Below are 9,428 nucleotides of genomic sequence, written 5' to 3'. Positions count from 1 at the left end.
GTTTTAGTTTTCAATATAATATGTAAATATTGTGTTTTTTTCTGGGTTCTTGCTAGAGTCATAGTTTTGGGTGTGAATCTATTAGTTAATGAAACTTTGAACTTTGATGCTCAGTTGTTTGACTAAATGTTTGTTTAGAATGTAAATTAAAGTGTGGCTTACGTTTTTTGCATCAATTAAATTTAAAGTAGGTAGCTTCATTTCCATTGTCTAGCTTAGAACCACACTAGTTACCAAATCTGCTTTGGAAACTTAACTTATCTATGATGCATTAAGCTACCTTACTTCCAGTTCTAAACATTTTCTTTGTACTAGCAAAATGGCACGCGCATTGCGCCTGAGAAACAAAATTTTAAATATTTGGAGAACATTTGCGCATTGAAAGACACGAGTTATAATCATTAAAGCACAAAGAAGCATTATCCCTACTGACAAATGAACACGTTAGGAAAAATAGACCAATGTTTTAGAAATTTATGTTCGCAATTGTAGGTGTTGTTTGTGTTATAGCTGGAAGTGCCGGGCAATTATTAAGAGAACAGTCGAACAGAGCAGAATGATGGGAACTTTATTTCTCGTTTGACACATACTCTAACATGAAACATCCAACTGAAGTTACAACACACAGTCTACCAAACGATTACCAAATCAGGACAAAGTGTAATGCAATCTTACGGGAAAGCATAAGAACAGGGCTAAATCTTTGGTGTCAACCTGATTAACGATTATATTATACTTCCAACTTCCAATTGTGTACTAACAATTCACAATTTTGTGATAACATAGAAAGTTAACTTGAAATTTGAAAAGGTCGCGTCATACTAAGTTTATTTAGCCGAAACAAAATAGCGATAACATCCTTGTAACAGAGAAATATAAGTATATATCCTGACAATTAGGCTAAACTCAAACTTTTGAACAAGTTTCCATTAAAAAAAATGTCACAGCCTGACAGCCTTACATAATCTAATTCCCATCAAGGCCATGGTAATGACTTTCTAGAATATCATTTACTTAGTTGTTTTGCTGTGATCGACCACGTTTCTTGGTTGTATTGCTGTGATGGACATGTGTGAGGTTACTGTGGGAGTCATCTGTAGGAGGCAAGGTCACCAAGTCAGCTGCCTAGAAATTTTGAATCAGCTGAACTTTGCTTGGAGCTATATATAAGAGCGACTAATTAGGTCCCTCTCTTGCCATTTTCTTCCACGAATGGTGCACTTAGTTCCCATGATGTGTCCACTTCTAGATGACAATGCAAGAATCATACACCTAGAAACACCAAATAATGAGTAAATTAATAAATAAGAAAAGGACATACTGAATAAAATTTAAAGTGTAGCAACAGATACTGCTTCGATGCATAATGCAGATTTTGTTGCTTCACTAAGTATTACTGTCAATGACTTCAATAAAAACAGACCAATCCAAAGAGATCTATTTCACCTAGCTGGGATGCCCATATTCACAATAACGTCGTATACTGGAGAGAATCATGCATTCCAACTGGTATGTTTAATTGATGGGGGTGCAAGAAAGCAAATGAACTTGTTGAAAAAATTTTGAGTTGGAGAGTTTCTTTCCGCAATCAAATTTACCAAGTAACACCTTTTAAAGAAAAGCAAATACTTGCGTAGCCTCATCAAGAGAGCAAGATATTGCAGGCTAATCGTCATCAACTTTTTCAACCATCAATATATTCACGTTACCAATCTGATACTGCTCATCTGTTTAGTAACCCATCCAATTTAGTTTCCCACCCTTTCTAGCAGCATCAATCCAATGACCGCTGCGTCATACTCAATTCTGGATAACACTACCAAAGATTAAGAATATTGGGAAAACAACACTCGCATCTCAACTGAAATGGCTGGCATAACTTGTTCATATATGAAATCTAGCAGAGGGGAAAAAAATTCAGAAAACATAAATGTGGCTTGCACAACTTGAAGTATGTTAAATAATAGTTGCTATGCAATTATGAAAATGATGGTGTTAATACCTGAAATTCTTGGTTACATTGACACGGGTAGGTGTGTCCGTATTGGACACGGATACGAATCTTCAAAGAATCTTATAAAATAATTGATATGCACAAAAGAAAAGAAAACTACCTGCAACCAAAATGATCATTAAGCAAAAGCGATGCAGGACGAATCTTCAGAGTGAATGTATAGCTATTGCCTGCGAAAGAAGGTGGGGTGGCTCATAAGGTATTCAAGAAGAATATGAACAGAAGACCATAAACATTAGTTCATAAACAAACAGATAGAAACCAATAAAAAGCAAAAGACAGGACACCAAGACAACAAACTAACTACTATACATCTGGAAGCAAGTACAATCAAATAAATTTGGTGAATGAAGCATAGATATCCAAAAACAACTAAAAAAAATGGAAACTCCATTTTATTAGTGAGTCCAACATTAAGAAAGACTGCGTTTATTGATGCCCAGAAATAAAAACCCGCAAAAATTTGAAATTCTGGAAATTAGTATCACGAATCTCAAACATGCCTGAACAACGTAGTGATATTGATGATTGGAAGCATCCAATTCTATAAGAAAACTAAAAAATGACTGAAGCAGAGATCCGTAGACAACACATTGATGATTGAGAAGAATTTAAACAAAAATGGGAAAAAAAAGATTGAGTAATGCACCTTTTGTGGAGGGAGAAGTTATTTAAAATTTGAGTCCACAGCCTCAAATAAGACAACAGAGCGCAACCGGTGCTAACGTTGAGATTAAAAGAGTCATGCATTGTGTGGGAACAAAAACATTAGAAAAAATATATGATTGCTCGACCATCGCACAGTTTCGATGTCTACGCATAACAGTGTTGTCTGGAGTAAGTTTGCAAGATAGGATGCGTATATTTTTTTAGCCAAACTTGTTGAACAAAAAAAACGGTTATTTTGGGAGTTCGCTTTCTTATTAGAATAGATTTTAATAGGAATGATTTAAAACAAATCTTGAAGTAGACTTTATTATTTTCCAGTTTTGTTTTGTGTATTTGCTTAAATATACCGATTTTTTATAAGTTGTACATGTGTTTTTTTACATAATATTGGCATTGTTAGGAAAATTCTTAGGTAATTAGGCAATGTCTTTCTGATTATTTCTTGTCTCTAGCATTTTATTGTGCTATCCGAAATGGAGAAGTCTTGGATGTCGTTGAATCGGTTTACTACGCATCACGAAAAGGGGTTGAAAGTTTTATGACGTTTGCCAAAAGAAGTTTGGTGAACATAATCCCATGCCATGTCCATGCAAAACATGTGGGAATCTCAATAAATTTGTGGCTAAGGATGTTGAGTTCCATCTGTTTTACCATGGTGTTGATGGAAGTTATACCAAATGGATATGGCATGGAGAAAAATCTCCGGTCAAGCTCCCTCGAGTGTGCCTTTAGATAGGCCCACCCATCACCATTTTGGGAGTGAAGCCCTAGGTGATGATGCACTCATGAGATGATACCACACCCCCGGATGATCTTTGCAAGCACAATAAAATTGGCTCGGACCGCTTGTGACCCGGTATTCATCTAATCCCTAAAAAGTTTGAAAAATTCTTGAAGAGGCTGAGGAACCTTTATACAAAGGTTGCCCAAAGTTCACCAAATTATCTGCGGTTGTTACATTGTTTAATGAGAAAGCAAGGAGTGGGTGGTCCGACATAAGCTTTTCACGGTTGCTGAAAATCATTGGAGATATGCTACCCGATGATGATAATTTACTACCCCGGTATGAGAGGGTAAAAAGACATTGTCTCAGTATGGGATGAGCTATGAGAAAATACATGCCCGTCCAATGATTGTGTGCTTTATAGAAAGGGATCCGATAATGAGAATAAAACTAATTGCCCTACTTGTGGTGAGTCAAGATACAAAGTGAATAAGAACCCGACCGAAAAACATAAGGGGTGCCGCAAAAGTTCGTGGTATTTTCCACCTATCCCTAGGTTTAAGAAATTGTTTCAGTCGGTCAGACATCAAAACATATGACTTGGCACAATCGACAAGAGAGAGGTTGATGATAAGTTCGCCACCAGTGACTCCCGCATGGAAGTTGGTAGATGATAAATGGCGAGTTTGGCCAAGAGCCAAGAAATTTAAACTTTGGCACTTTCAGCAGATGGGGTCAATCCGCGATGGCTCAATGAAAGACAAGTATAGTTGTTGGCCAATAATGTTAGTCACTTACAATCTCCCACCTTGGTTGTACATGAAAAAGAAAGTTTGTTATGTTAACGATGTTGATTTCAGGTCCACGACAACCTGAAACGACATTGATGTTTACTTACAGCCACTAATTGATGACTTAAGAACACCGTGGGATACGAGGGTTAAAGCTTATGATGCTTATCGACAAGAGGCTTTTACATTAAGAGTCTGTATTGTTGTGGACTATTAATGATCTCCCCTGCATATGGTAATTTATCCGGTTGTGTTGTAAAAGGCTATCATGCTTGTCCCAGATGTGGTGAAGAGACACAATCGTAGATTAAAACATTCAAGGAAGAATGTATACATGGCCCATAGAATGTACCTTCCAGAAGATCATCCCTTTCGGAAACAGAAAAAAGCATTCAATGGTGAGCAAGAGCTTCGATCAGCACCTATTCCTTTGACTGGTGAGAAAGTGGCAGAAAAGGTTGATGGAATCAAAACCTTGTGGGGGAAACCAATACAAAAAGAGAAGCCCAAGAAAAAGAAAAATAAATCAAAAAGGTCAACTCCATTAAAGAGGAAGCGGATGGAAGATGTTAGTGATGATGGTGCTAGAATTTGTTGGAAGAAGAAGTCAATTTTCTTTAACCTCATCTACTGGGAGTACTTGCTTCTTCGCACAACTTGGATGTGATGCACATAGAGAAAAAAATGTTTGTGAGAGTCTTATTGAACCTTGTTGAATATTCCGTGCAAAACAAAGGATGGACTGAATAGTCGCCTTTGATTTGCGGAGATGGGTTTAAGGGATGAATTGGTACCGATGTAAGTGAAAAGAAAGCGCATTTACCACCAAATTGTTACTCATTATCCAAAGAAGAGAAATTTAGTGTGTGTGAAACATTGCATAAGTTAAAAGTTCCGGATGGATACTCATCGAATTTTAGAGCATTGGTTTCTATGCAAGACTTGAAGTTGGGGGGTATGAAATCTCATGATTGTCATGTGTTGATGCAAAGAATTACTTCCCCGTGGCTATCGATCGGTGTTACCAAAACATGTGAGGATTGTACTTATCAAATTCTGCTCATTTTTCCATGAATTATGTCTTGCGAAGGTAGTAGATGTTCTTAGATTGCTTGAAGTTCAAGAATCTGGTGGTCACCTTGTGTTTGCTAGAAAAATATTTCCCAATCGCATTCTTTGATGTTATGGTTCATTTAACCGTCCATCTTGTTCGAGAAGTCCAAATTTTGGTGGTCCCGCTTTGCTTTCGATGGATGTATGGATTTGAGAGGTATTAAGAACATTAAATATTCTTCTAATATTATTACTAATATAAATTATTTAAAGTAAAGAGTGGTTTTACGTGTTTTAGGTATATGTCGGTGTTAAAAGGTCAAGTAAGAAATCGCTACCGCCCGTCGAAAGGTTGCATGGCGGAATGTTATATTGCCGAGGAAGCGGTTGAGTTTTGTAGTGAGTTCTTCTCCGGATTGGATGCAGTTGGAATTTCTCCCATTGAAAATAACACACTATCTGAAATTGTGGATCGAAAGAATCCTCCGTGAGGTGATTTTATTGCAGTGATGTTAAGTCCTTGGAGCAAGCACATTGCTATGTATTGCACAATACAAGTGTTGTTCACCATATATTGAGTAATTATACTTTAACTATTTGACTTACAAATTTTACGCTTTTACTCTAATTCTTTATGGAAATTTTAGAGCTAACCATGCGGTTCAGATGGAAAATTATTAGGAGACACATGAACCACCTAAAGAAAACATTTCCCCGATAGTCCAAAGTTCGAAATGGTTACAAGATGAACATAATCGTTCTTTAGTTCTTGGCTCAAAAAACGAGGTAACAATTGTCAACAAGAAAACATGTTTTGTGTCTATTTAATAAATGTAGCTAACATTTTAAGGACAGGTTTTTGAAGATCGGCGTCTCGGTAACAAAATCTCGAAATCTTGAGATGGGTATCACAAGGTCCCCGTGATACATGTAATGAAATATCATGGTTACACAATTAATGGCTGTCATTTTACCACAAAGGATCGTGGATGCTTCACGGTGGTCGTCGAAATAGTGGTGTTAGTCTAGTGGCCACTTGCAATGCATGTCTCTAGTGCAAAGGATAAAAATCCTTTTTTGCGATACTATGGTGTTATTGAGGAAATATGGTTGATTGATTATGGTCATTTCAAAATCCCAAAGTTCAAGTGTGATTGGGTTGACAACAAGAATGGCTTTAAGGTTGATGAGTTGGGTTTCACCATAGTTGATCTTTCTAGAATTGGCTATAAATCCGATTCTTTCATTTTAGCCTCCCAAGCAAAGAAAGTCTTCTATGTACCTGATCCAAATAATCAAATGGTCCATTGCTCTAGCAAACTCCTCAAAGAACCTATCATCTTTCGATGACAATGAAGAAGACCTCTTTGATGTTTGGCATTGAAGATCATACCCGATCCAAGAAGTAGTGCATTATGATGAACCTTTGGATGCCGTAAATGAATCCGAGAAAATGTACACACGTGAAGATGTTGAGGGATTTGACCGACAATGATATTTAAATGATAGATCTTTTGCATGGTGCTACCAAGTTTGGTTTACAGTGCTTTTTGTCTTATGATCTTTTTTTTTGTTTGTTTTGAAAATTGATGCCAAAGACATGTAATCGATTACTATGTATGGTAATTCGCGATTTTTGTGTAAGTGTCTTTTGTTCCTATATATTTCCTGCGCATGCATTGTTGTACTATGTTTATTCATACTCAGATGCTCGCATTGCATTGTTGTACTATGTTTATTCATACTGTGATGCTCGCATTGTTGTTCTGTATCATGTTGAACTTACCCATTCTAGGCCATGCACAATATATTTATTGATATGTATGGTTTTTTCATAGCATAGTAATGGATCCGTAAAGGAATGGTGAATCACAGGACAACGTAAGTAATGTTGATCAACCCCACATTCGAAAAAAAGGAAAGCTAGTAGGGGGGAAACTGAATGCTTGAGATGACCAAGAATTGGGATGGAAAGGTAATTACTTGTTGAGTATGATCAAAAAGGTAGGCCTACACCACGAAAGCAAAGACGGGAAGATAGCTGGTTATGAAGGGGCTTTGGCAAGAGTAATGGTCCCACTTAACGCGTTTAGTGATTGGCGCAAACTAAAAGATTTTTGGGGAGGGCAATTGGAAAAAGATTTATGGGCTACAATGCAGGTAAAGAAATATGCGCTTTCGGCGCCCGTTATTTATATATTTTAGAATGAATTTTCTCAAGGGGCTTACCATTTAATTCATTTGATATAGACGAGATTTGTGTTGGATCCAAATACGAGGGGTCAAGTTATATCTGATATTGGCCTCAAGTGGAGGACATTTAAGACAACTCTGACTACTAAGTACATACTTCCATTCAAAGATGATCTCGAACTACTTGTGGCGCCACCTACAAAGTATAAATATCTTGACATAATGGTTTGGACTGCATTTGTGCAATCAAGGTTGACCCGAGTTCCGTGTATATATCTACTTCTTTGTCCGTTAATGTATTTTAGATATATATACATATGTTAATGTCTTTTCTTCTTTGGAATTTTTAAGGAGTTAAACTTGCTACAATCTGAAAGGCAATCCAATAATGTGTATACACACCGACTGAGCAGATCAGGCTATGTGGGTCTTGAAGAAGATATTGTAAGTACATTTAGTAAATACTATTTTAAGTAGTTTCTTACGTTCAAACTAAACTAACTTAGATGTCTAATTGTGTTGTTATGGTTCATGTGTAGAAAAAAAAATCCATAGAGACAGGCATTTTTGTTGATCATGAAGATAGGAGTGTCAAATGGAAATTGGCTCGTCAAAACAAAAACGGCGAATATTCAAATGACGCCACAAGGGAAGTAATAGGAAAAATTGTAAGTTTCCATTGTCAACTGTTTTGGACTTTTTGTAAGATTTCCCAAGGTTGTGACGTATCAAACGCCTTAACTATAGCTTCTGTGTCCGAATTCTTCCCAACCTGCTCCATCAAGTGTTAATTTTATGGTTTGAGCAAGAGGTGGTTTCCATCGATTGCTCTTAATTTGCGGGCAAGAGGAAGATCGCCTTGCATGCCCATACATCAAGCTATTTTTTATATCACCCGTATACATATGGCTCGGGATTCACCGGTTTCATTATTATTGTAGGATGATCCGAAAAAGCAAGTAGATGAGGGATTGTAGTGACCGAGGGAAGCAATGATGTTCTTGCTATGGCTTTGGGTACCCCGGAGCACCGGTGGCGAAGTTAGAGGCTAAGGAAGCATGTCACGCCAATGGCCTATTTCAAAATACCAAAACGAGGAACAAAGAAGTATAATCTTGGAGCTTGTTGGCCCAATTACATGAATCTCGTGAAAGGGTGAGAGTTTTAGAACATATTGTGAAGGAAAAAGAGACAAATAACTCCCACCATTCAGAAAATGTTGCATCCAATAGTAGCGGCATCTCAAGAGGTCGACGGTGTAGTTTGTAGTTTGCCAAACTTTTTTTTTTTTTTTTTTTTTTTAAAGATAAGGCACTAAGACATTAACATGCTCTTCCATAAGCTCCCGACAACCTCTCCCTCCCGTTCGGAATGGTATAAGATATCTTATATATAGTTAATGGAACTATGTTATACGCTTATAGATCACTTATATCGCGGCAGAAGCGGTACTCTTTTGAAATCCTTCTTTCGGTAAGAAAGTCGATTCTCTCTGTTAGTCGGGGCCTACGATATATATAGTTGTAGGAAGGGGTGTAGCCGCAGAAACAAAACTCTTTAATAATAGACCGATCTTAGCTTCAATAGATCGCGAGTTTACACTCGCTTGTGTGTAGAGCCTAAAGAAATTAAGTTCTTACAGTAAATGCTCACTAAGTAGGAAAAACCATTTTATCATGATAAAATGCTTTATTGAGCCATTAGCATTCATTATTGCAACTAGTGATGAAGCTGATTTGGGCCGACGACATTCTTTAGTAATCACCTTGTCTTGAACATCCCGGTGGGGACGCTTAGTATGTGGATTGGCGCGAGTAGATCTTTGATCGACTCTACCCATAATCCTAAAGAGGCTTTTAAAAAGAAACAAATGGAAACCCCCGATGGATGAAATTTCATGACTCCGCGCGCTCATAAACAAGTCCGGAGATATAAGGGAAGAAATCGATACACGACACGAAAGCAAAAAAGCCACAAGGGCTTA

The 9,428-nt window shown here is 37.3% G+C and overlaps 1 long non-coding RNA gene across 1 annotated transcript; it reads right to left on the bottom strand.

Moving 5' to 3' along the window:
- Positions 1-467: 467 nt before the first annotated feature.
- On the bottom strand, positions 468-2,853 carry LOC147487719 (uncharacterized). The gene is made up of 4 exons (XR_015201549.1): positions 2,664-2,853; positions 2,115-2,184; positions 1,447-1,806; positions 468-1,272 (listed from the first exon to the last, which is right to left on the bottom strand). It is a non-coding gene; the product is annotated as an uncharacterized LOC147487719 (long non-coding RNA).
- Between the last annotated feature and the right edge of the window lie 6,575 nt (positions 2,854-9,428).

The sequence above is a fragment of the Coptis chinensis genome, chromosome 7 (assembly GCF_015680905.1).
Source record: "Coptis chinensis isolate HL-2020 chromosome 7, ASM1568090v1, whole genome shotgun sequence".
In the NCBI taxonomy this organism is placed as follows: domain Eukaryota; kingdom Viridiplantae; phylum Streptophyta; class Magnoliopsida; order Ranunculales; family Ranunculaceae; genus Coptis; species Coptis chinensis.
Note: the sequence above shows the minus strand (reverse complement) of the source record. Positions and strands in the feature narration are given on the sequence as shown.